This window comes from Ascaphus truei, chromosome 2 (genome assembly GCF_040206685.1).
Source record: "Ascaphus truei isolate aAscTru1 chromosome 2, aAscTru1.hap1, whole genome shotgun sequence".
In the NCBI taxonomy this organism is placed as follows: Eukaryota; Metazoa; Chordata; class Amphibia; order Anura; family Ascaphidae; genus Ascaphus; species Ascaphus truei.
This window is the reverse complement of record NC_134484.1, coordinates 470,553,899-470,563,750: the sequence shown is the minus strand read 5'-3', so window position 1 is coordinate 470,563,750 and position 9,852 is coordinate 470,553,899. Positions and strand designations below refer to the sequence as shown.

At 50.6% G+C, this 9,852-nt stretch overlaps 1 protein-coding gene across 2 annotated transcripts in view; it reads left to right on the top strand.

Annotated features, from left to right (window-relative positions):
* The first annotated feature begins 1,147 nt into the window (after nt 1-1,147).
* Nucleotides 1,148-9,852, top strand: part of LOC142488356 (uncharacterized) — a 35,222-nt gene continuing 26,517 nt past the window's right edge. The window contains exon 1 of one of the 2 annotated variants that reach the window (XM_075588776.1): nt 1,148-1,537. The gene's annotated coding sequence lies outside the window, so the exon portion shown is untranslated. The remainder of the gene's footprint in view (nt 1,538-9,852) is intronic. The other variant, XM_075588778.1, reaches the window with a different exon arrangement.

Here is a 9,852-nt window from a genome sequence, read left to right as displayed (position 1 = left end):
CACTAAAAATTGTATTTGATGTACTGTAGTCACTGTAGTGTATATATTATCACCAGCTTATTTCTGCTTTGTTTGTAATAGTTAGCGCAGACATTTTCTTTTTCTATCAAAGGCTGCAAAATTGGAGCAAAAACATTGGGCCAGAATTCTATTAGATACAATTGACATTTTTGTGATAATTTTGGTGCAGCTTTTTTGCAGCCGTTTGTCATAGTTTTGCAGTCAGAAGGTTTTTTTGTTTTTAATCTGGAATTTTATTGCTGGTAAAATGTAGTTAAACATTTTGTATTTATGCACTCATTTACAGGACTTACATATGTTCTTCAGTATTATATATTTATACTGAAGAACATAACCACCATAGAAGACAATAAGAAAGCACCGTGCCATAGGCACTCCTACCGTGTGACACTGTTTCACTGTATAGCTACCATAGAAATGTATTTTGTACACTAAACATGAACATATATACAGTAGGAATCTCTGTGATTTGAATCTCATGCGGTGACTGTACTGTTTACAATCTAGGAATAGCAATTAAAATGTAGAAAACATGAAAAATCCTACGTTTTTTTGTTTTTGTAAATAAATCCGTTCTGCAGTATTAGATAATACTGTCTGTTTAAAAAAAAAAAATCTTTATGGTTGCTATAGCAACCATTTAGAAAGTCCAACCCACTTCCTCTTATGAAACAGGCTCTGAACCTTTTTGATCTCAGCTACAAAGTATCACAAACAGATCTGTTGCTGTGTTCCATACAGCGACTGTCTAATACTCTGAAAGCTGTAACAATAATGTGTTACATTTAGTAATATAACGTTACATATCAACTGCAGCATTTCACAGGCTGCAGCACAAAGTCAGAAGGCGGCCATTTGGTTAGGCACACAAGCAGGACTTTTACAGATGTATAATAACGGGTGCACCAAATGATTGCCAGCGTAGGTAAGAATGTAGAATGTACATTGTCTCAGGCTTTACATATAAACATAAGGGGAATGTAGTATTGCTGCTTTAAATGCACATTGTGTCTGCACAGGACAAGCAGGGGAGGTGTGAGCACAGGCAGAACATCACAGCAAGCAGGGGGGGAAGGGGAGGACACAGCTAGCAGGGGAGGGACACAGGAGGGAGGGGAGGACACAGGAAGGAGGAGGGGGGCACAGCTAGCAGGGAATATCTGGTTGTGTCTCCGGTTTGGAAGTGAGATCCCAGTAAATATGAGGCGTCCCCTCCCCAGGTACAGACAGGGCTGTGTTATCATGCAGGAGAAATGAGCAGCTGCTGAGGGGCTGATAAAGGAGGGGCAGAGGATAAACGGGGCAGTAACCCCCATAAGGGTAGTGGGACTGTCCTCTTCTCCTGCACAATAGGAAGCTTCAGACATTCATTAGCTGCTCACATCCCGGCCTCCTGAGACCTGCAGTCTGGGCAAATAGCCACTAATGTACTGGGCAGCAGGGGACTGGGACCAGTGAGGGAGGAATACAGGGAGTAATCACAGGCCGGCAGGACTCCCTCACAAGCAGCAACAAGGTAATCATGAGAATATATTAATATATCTGCTTAATCCCTTTTTATGTTTTCTTTATGTATACATGTATTATGTTTAGTTCTGACAAATGGGTTCATTTGGGAGTTTTATTTCTTTATTCGGTGTGAGTTTGAAGTTTTGCCTTTACTACAATTTTTAATTGATGGTACAGTGTTATCTGGGGCAACCCATAAAAACTGTATGTATATTGATATTGTAATATATATGTAACAGTGTTTCTCTCTCCTCCCCCCCCCAATCGCCGATAGGGGTCATTACTGGGTGTATGTGGTGCATACCTGCTGGTAACAAGAGGGCTGAGTCGTCCGCGATGACTTTGGGACACAGGAACAGGCTTCTGGGGTTCATACCCATGTAATACTTAGCAGTGCAGCACCTCCATCTGCCGTGGGCTCCAGGGATATGGAGGTGATCTCCCACGGTAGAACTTGTACTCTCTCCCCCCCCCCCCCCCCCAGTTAGATCACACACCAGGCCGGAGGTATATTGCAAACAGGAACGGGTTATTACTACAGTCTTTGCAGTAACACACAGCTACTCAGCAGTCTTCTGCCGGTTACAGTTTCTTTACTCGCAGCTATCACTGGAGATGGTCCCTGGACCGTCACTACAGGCCAAGGGCACCCGCAGCCATCCTAGCTCTTCCCCACCTCCCTAGCGGAGGCAGAGGGATAATCACACTCACTCCTCCCCGCAGGGAAGAGCACATGGGTAGGACCCAATCTCAGTCTCCCAGACGTGTGACCTTCCTTCCTCAGGGGGAAGTAACAACCTCCTAATTTAGGGTGGTCCTGCCTTTAAGTACAGCTAGAAGGCGGGCACCCTGTTGTCCCAGCTACAACAGGATGTGCCACCCTCTGCTGTCACTCAAGTGCAGTACCAAAGGTGAAGGGGAAAACACCATAGCAACTACTGGCAAACCTGTAAATACCAGGGTTTACTGCCAGCCCATTAGGTAGAATAGTGGCCAGGCGGTGCCCTGCTACACTCTCCTTCTGGTGGATTCCCAACGACACTGCTTGGGTTCTAAATTTTCGGGTACCATCTCTGCTGAAACCTGAATAACAAAATAACATTTCACATGGAAATCACATAAGATGCATGAGATACATTTTCTGTGAATACAATGCATTGTAGTTTATTTGCAGGACATATTAAATGACTGCCCTGTGGAACATAGGTTCCTCCTAACCTGGAGAACCTTGTTATATTAGTGCTCCGGTTTTAGTAGCCAACTGATGCTCTGTACTACCGGACACGGTCACTGAAATTATCCTGTTAAGGTGATCTGCGTACGGCATGATCTACTGGATTTACAGCAACCACCGAACGATATTCCTGGTAACATAAAGGGCACCCACGACCCGGCAGAGTGCCAGGCAGGGAATCTAAGTGCGTAGAAATATCTCCGGGATTATTCCTGAGCGCTTTTGTCGGAATTAGGCATACCCCAATCTGATTGATACTCCACCATAATTTCACTAACCCACAGTGGTGCGGATCCAACTCTAGGGACATGCTTTACAACAATGGCTAGGGTATCCTCCTTAATGATCCTATCAGAAAAATCCCTTAACTCTCTCTCGTTGGGGTAAGGCTAAGGCCCCGCTCCCAGAGTCAGCGCACCTGCGCTGCTGACAGGCGGTGCGCTGAGATACACAGACCGCGATCTGCGGTCTGTAGGGAGCGGGAGCCGGAGCGGGAGGTGGGCGGGAGGTGGGCGGTTTGACAGGGAGGGGGGCGTGGCTTGAGCGGAGGGACCCGCTACTCTCCCCCCCCTCCCTCCACGGACTCGGGCTGGAGCTGGAAGGTAAGTTTAAACACACACACGCAGGCACTCATTCATACACGCGCACACGCACACACAGGCAGGCACTCACGCACTCATACACACACACGCGCGCACACACAGGCAGGCACTCACGCACTCATACACACACACAGACAGAGGCAGGCACTCACGCACTCGGGCACACACACACACACACAGACAGGCACTCACGCACTCAGACACATACACACACAGACAGGCACGCACTCAGACACACACACAGAGAAAGGCACTCACCTGCTTTCACTCCACACTCCTCCCCGCTCCCCGAAGCCTCTCCTCCTCCCGAAGCCTCCCCTCCCCATTGGCTCACAGCCACACACGTCACGCGTCAACGCTAGGAAACACCATTCTCTGGTGTCTCCAGCGGCTGACGCGCTACAGCGTGTAGTCAGCTGTGCAGCCAGGGGGGACCGGGACCGGCTCGCGAGGATTCCCCTGCTGGTGGGGAACTCGCGACCCGCCGCCCGCACCAACGAGCGCAGCGGGACCGAGGCCTAAGGCTCACTCCCTTCACTCTCGTCTGAACTAAGTGTAACATCCTCATCTTCAGTACTATCCTCAAACTCTAATCCCCTTCTGACTCCTGAACATAGAATTCAGATCTCAACCTGTTTCTTTCCCACCTCGCCATACGCTTGAAATTCACAGGCATGTCTGGTTCAGGCAAAACAGTCGCTATAAGAACATGAGAAACATTGTCCTTAATTTGCTCCACTTCCTAAGGAGGTGATCCCTCCATACCGGCAATATAGGACACTATTGGCGGCGGAAAGGATTGCACCATAGCACAGTTCTGGTGCTCAACCAAAGTCTCACGTAGGGGTTGTAGTACTGTAACTGGACTGGAAGCTTTTGAAGATCCAGGGAAAGGCTTATGAGCCCCTCTTAAAGGTCGCATACCTGGAGCAAAGGTAGCAGGGTGGTACTCACCGGAGCGGGAATCGGCCACTTCTCGTCCACCCCGACGGCCGGTGTTGGAAGGACGTCATCAGGTTCCGGCATCACGATCACGGTCACTGCTTTCGTCCTCAGCGATGTAGCATCGGTTCAGCGGGTGTCGCCATCGAATCCTGCTAGGAGTAAAGGAGGTGGTTCTTCACCGCTCCGCGGGTAGACTGGAATCCTGATGAACACTCAAGGCGCATTACGACTGCTGCTCGAGCCGCTGTGTTTCGGCACCCACGAAAGGCTCCACTGGTGCTCCAGCCCTCCCATGTGAGATGTGTAGACTAAGCTGCGCCATCGTCTGGAATCTCCGGCAAAGTCCTCATCTTTAAGGACAAAATTAGAACCACTCGCCGGTGGTTGCAGCTTCATAGGCCCCGAGCTGCGGTGCATGCTGGAGGTGGCTTTAGGCCCGTCGGCTCGCTCATGGATCGGCTCCGGCTGTGGAACTGTCTCGGATACTGAGCTAACCTCTGCGGCACGGCTCCGCCGTCGCTGCTGGCTCCGAAGAACTGAGGGTGCGGTCGGGCACTTCCAACTCCTTCCTTGTCTTTGGTAGTCAATGAGCATTAGTTGTTACCGTGGCTCCTCCCTCTGGTGGAGATCAGAGGAGGGTCCCACAGTGACATGGCGTGACTGACACCTGGATGAGCCAGTCACATCGCGAAAGTGGAGTCCTGGTTTTCGTGCCTTAGGTGGATCCCAAGTCCCCGGGAGTAGGGTGCACCCAGTAGCACATGTTTAGCACCCACGCTGAGCACAACCTCGTGGCCGTTGGCGGGAGGCCTGACGCCATTTTGAATTGGTTCACCTACGGGTTGAACATGGGCAGTTATGACAGGCTCCTCGATCTGAAGAGCAGGCACAGTCTGTAGACGCACCCATAATAACAATGTCCTCACTGTCTGCTCCCCCTGGTGGAACCAGAAGTCCTAGGCAGCAGAAAAAGGGTGCGGGTATGGCTTTCGCGCCACTCCACAACATATTTGCAACACTGGTTTCTGCAGTTTGCAACTGGACCACGCGGTCTGCATGGTGTTGGCGGGAGCTCATTTCATGTGTTCTCTGCGGCAAATAGATTAGCAGTCTACCAAGAGTAGGTTGTACCCCAGGCTAGCAAAGCTCCATCTCAATACGCTGTACACGATCTTCGTCCATTACATGCACTCTGTGGTTCTTTAGTCTGACTACTGGCTAGTAGTACTCTTGGCTTCTTCCCTATGCAGTACTCTTACGCCACCCCTTCTAGGCCACTGGTATCGCATAACCTTCGGTGGCTTCTGGGGTTTGAAGGTACACCCCCCCTTCTAGGTATCTCGACTACCCGCCTTAGGGCGACTTAGAACAGCAATAGCCTTTGTGTCTCCAGACCGTTCACTCGATAGGCCCGTCTATGTTGTCTGTGCGAGGTTTCTGCTCCTCCTGACTACACCTAGCTTCCCTCCTTCATTCAGTACTTGTTCTGGAAGTGTATCTCGTTACTTTCAGCTTTGTTTCACTGTAAGCCTGTCCCGTTATCGCCTCTCAGCAGCGCCTCCAAATGTAACGATGTTTCCCCCTCCAATCGCAGATATGGGCCATTATAGGGTGTGTGGTGAATACCTGCTGGTAACAAGTGGGCTGAGTTGTCCGCGATGACTTGATGCAGTGCAGCGCCTCCATTTGCCGCAGGCTCCAGGGAAATGGAGATGATATCCCACGGTAGAACTTGTACTCTCCCCCCCCTAGTTAGATCACACACCAGGCCGGAGGTATATTACAAACAGAAACGGTTTATTACTACAGTCTTTGCAGTAATACACAAACTCAGCAGTCTTCTGCCGGTTACAGTCTCTTTACTCGCAGCTATTACTGGAGATGGTCCCTGGACCGTCACAACAGGCCAAGGGCACCCGCAGCCATCCTATCTCTTCCCCACCTCCCTGGCAAAGGTATTGGTACACACTCACTCCTCCCCGCAAGGAAGAGCACATGAGAAGGCCCCAATCTCAGGCTCCCGGACGTGTGACCTGCCTTCCTCAGAGGGAAGGAACAACCTCCTAATTTAGGGCGGTCCTGGCCTTAAGTACAGCCAGGAGGCGGGCACCTTGTTGTCCCAGCTACAACAGGACGTACCACCCTCTGCTGTCACTCAAGTGCAGTGCCAAAGGTGAAGGGGAAAACCCCATAGCAACTACTGGCAAACCTGTAAATACCAGGGTTTACTGCCAGCCCACTGGGTAGAATAGAAGCCAGGGGGTGCCCCGCTACATATATAATTATATTTGTATATCAACTATAGCACTAAATTACAGGCCTTAGGCTGAGCTTATAGTACTGGCTATGGGGGTGGCGACGCGACCACTGACGTCCGCCGTCGCTATTGCGATTCCCGCACTCTGGTGCAGGAGACCAAGGGAGGGCGACGGGGAGCGTGGCCGTGAGCGGTTTGCCCTCATTGTCTGACCCGCTCACGTGCCGCTGACGTCACGCTGCCGCCGCTGTAAATCTCATTCTCTTGACTACAGCGATTTTGGTCGCTGCGTAGCGCCGTCGCGCCCACTATGGGCACCCGCGACGGACTATATGTAGTTGCTTTGCCGCTGCGTGCCGTCGCCAGTGCTATAAGCCTAAGAGATGATGGGGGGGAAAAGCCGGGTTGCGGGCCTGTCTGAGACCTGTTAATGCTGGGGTGCGGAACCTTCTTGAGCTGCACCCCCCTGCCCGGCAGCTGCAGCGTTCACGCCCCCCCCTCGCCAAGGACTCGGCGTCAAATGACGGCGCGGGTCATGTGACGAAAGGTCACGTGACCCTGCCGCATCATTTGACGCGCTTTGCCATGGCGACGCGTCACATCACCCCGCGGCGTCGTTTGACGCGCGTTGCCATTGCGTCACCGAAGACTCAGCAGAAAGCAGGTAAGGGAGTTAGAGGCCTCACGCCTCCCCCGGCATTTGATTTAAATGTCGTGGGGGAGAGCGCGGGGCCTCTGTAACTGCTGCGGCCCCCCTAGAAATTCTCAGGGGGCGCGCGCCCCCCAGTTTGCGCACCGCTGTGTTAATGTACTCACACGTGATGTTTTTATATGCTGTGCACCCCTAGACTAGGATACAGCTGCCATTCATTGTCATATAGTTTGCCTGGTGATTCACTAACCGCCTCTTTGTATAGGAAGTCTGGGTTCTCTCCTTAATTCTGGAGCTTTTTGAGTTCGCTGTTTTTTATTCACATGTGTTATGTATGTAGTGTGTTACCCATTTATTCACACGTGTTATGTATGTAGTGTGTTACCCATTTATTCACACGTGTTATGTAGTGTTACCCATTTATTCACATGTGTTATGTATGGAGTGTGTTACCCATTTATTCACATGTGTTATGTATGTAGTGTGTTACCCATTTATTCACACGTGTTATGTAGTGTTACCCATTTATTCCCACGTGTTATGTATGGAGTGTGTTACCCATTTATTCACTTAGTTGGTGCATTATTTCTTTCTTGTCAGCCTCCACAGCCCTGCTTCACTTTTCCCTGGGTTGTATGTTTACACGTGGCCCTTGGGTTGTATGTTTTACATGTAGCCCCTGGGTTGTATGTTTTACACGTGGCCCCTGGGTTGTATGTTTTACACGTGGCCCCTGGGTTGCATGTTTTACACGTGGCCCCTGGGTTGCATGTTTTACACGTGGCCCCTGGGTTGCATGTTTTACACGTGGCCCCTGGGTTGTATGTTTTACACGTGGCCCCTGGGTTGTATGTTTTACACGTGGCCCCTGGGTTGTATGTTTTACACGTGGCCCCTGGGTTGTATGTTTTACACGTGGCCCCTGGGTTGTATGTTTTACACGTGGCCCCTGGGTTGTATGTTTTACACGTGGCCCCTGGGTTGTATGTTTTACACGCGGTCTCTGGGTTGTATGTTTTACACGCGGTCCCTGGGTTGTATGTTTACACGCGGTCCCTGGGTTGTATGTTTTACACGCGGTCCCTGGGTTGTATGTTTACACGCGGTCCCTGGGTTGTATGTTTACACGCGGTCCCTGGGTTGTATGTTTACACGTGGTCCCTGGGTTGTATGTTTACACGTGGTTGCCTAGCAATGTTTTTTGGTACCAGTAACAGTGTTTCCTTTCAGGACCCCGGGTGTGCAGCTTTGCATTTTGCGTAATGGGGGGGGGGGGGGGGGGGGGGTATATTACTACGTGTATTCCCAGTCTGGCATTGAGAGATCCAGGGTAACAACCGAAATGTCGACCAGTGGTATTAAGTGACCGTTATTTTGCACAAATACCTGTGAGGGCTTTGTCCTTTATTTCCATCTGTACGTCACGGTCCTGTTTGGTGCCGCTGCTTGCACCCGGGCAGTTATAATTATCTTTTTATGCGAGTGCTTCTTCCCCCTTTTTTGATTAGCCGGCAGCGATATCTGACCAGGTCTGCTGCGTTCTCTGTGTACACGAGACGTTTAGCAAACAGCGCGCAGGTCTGCAAACCAGGTCCCTGCGTCTTACGCAGTATGAAGGCCAGTAGTATGAAGGCCATTAGTATGAAGGCCAGTAGTATGAAGGCCAGTGGTATGAAGGCCATTAGTATGAAGGCCATCTCCTGCAGAAGAACTTACTCTACTCCCCCCAGATAGATTGCACACCAGGCTGGAGTATATTAACGGGAACACTTTATTCTTGCTCCTCTCCCTCTGCATACACAGCATAACACTTCTGTCTTCACAGTACAACGGCCCACAGCCTTAGGATGGTCCCTGGGCCAACCTTGGTGCTTGAAGCTCTTCCAGTTGCCCTTACTCTTCCCCACCTCCCTAGTAGAGTCAGGGGTATGGTATTCACTCCGCACTCTCCCAAGGGGGAGGGGATAGTAGGTGCCAGAGCCCTGCACACCTCCTGTGTGATACCTGTCTCTCTCAAGAGGGGGAGACACTCAATCTAAATCTGGTAGTGAAGCCCCTTCAGTACAGAGGGGGAAGGTCCACGGTCTGAGCCCAGGATTGGGCAGAACACAGGCCTTAGCCCGCCCCCACCCGTTACTCAAGGGAGCTGCTTCTGTGGGAAAAATCCCTGAATTGATCCTGACACTGCCCGCACTGTTACCATGACTTACATTTCAGGGAGGGCAGATCAGTAGCCAAGCCACGCATGGCCACACACACAGACACACACACACACACCCCTTACTATTCTTAATTAGTTGTCTTTGTTGCAGTGTCGATTTTTTTGTCACAATACAGCAATTTACACCCAAAGTTGCACTTTATATATTTTTTATAACAATATTAATTTTTATTTTTTTAATAAGAATCACTGCCTGCTTCCCATATATCCCCAGCCACACTGCCTGGTTCCCATATATCCCCAGCCACACTGCCTGGTTCCCATATATCCCCAGCCACACTGCCTGGTTCCCATACATCCCCAGCCACACTGCCTGGTTCCCATACATCCCCAGCCACACTGCCTGGTTCCCATATATCCCCAGCCACACTGCCTGGTTCCCATATATCCCCAGCCACACTGCCTGGTTCC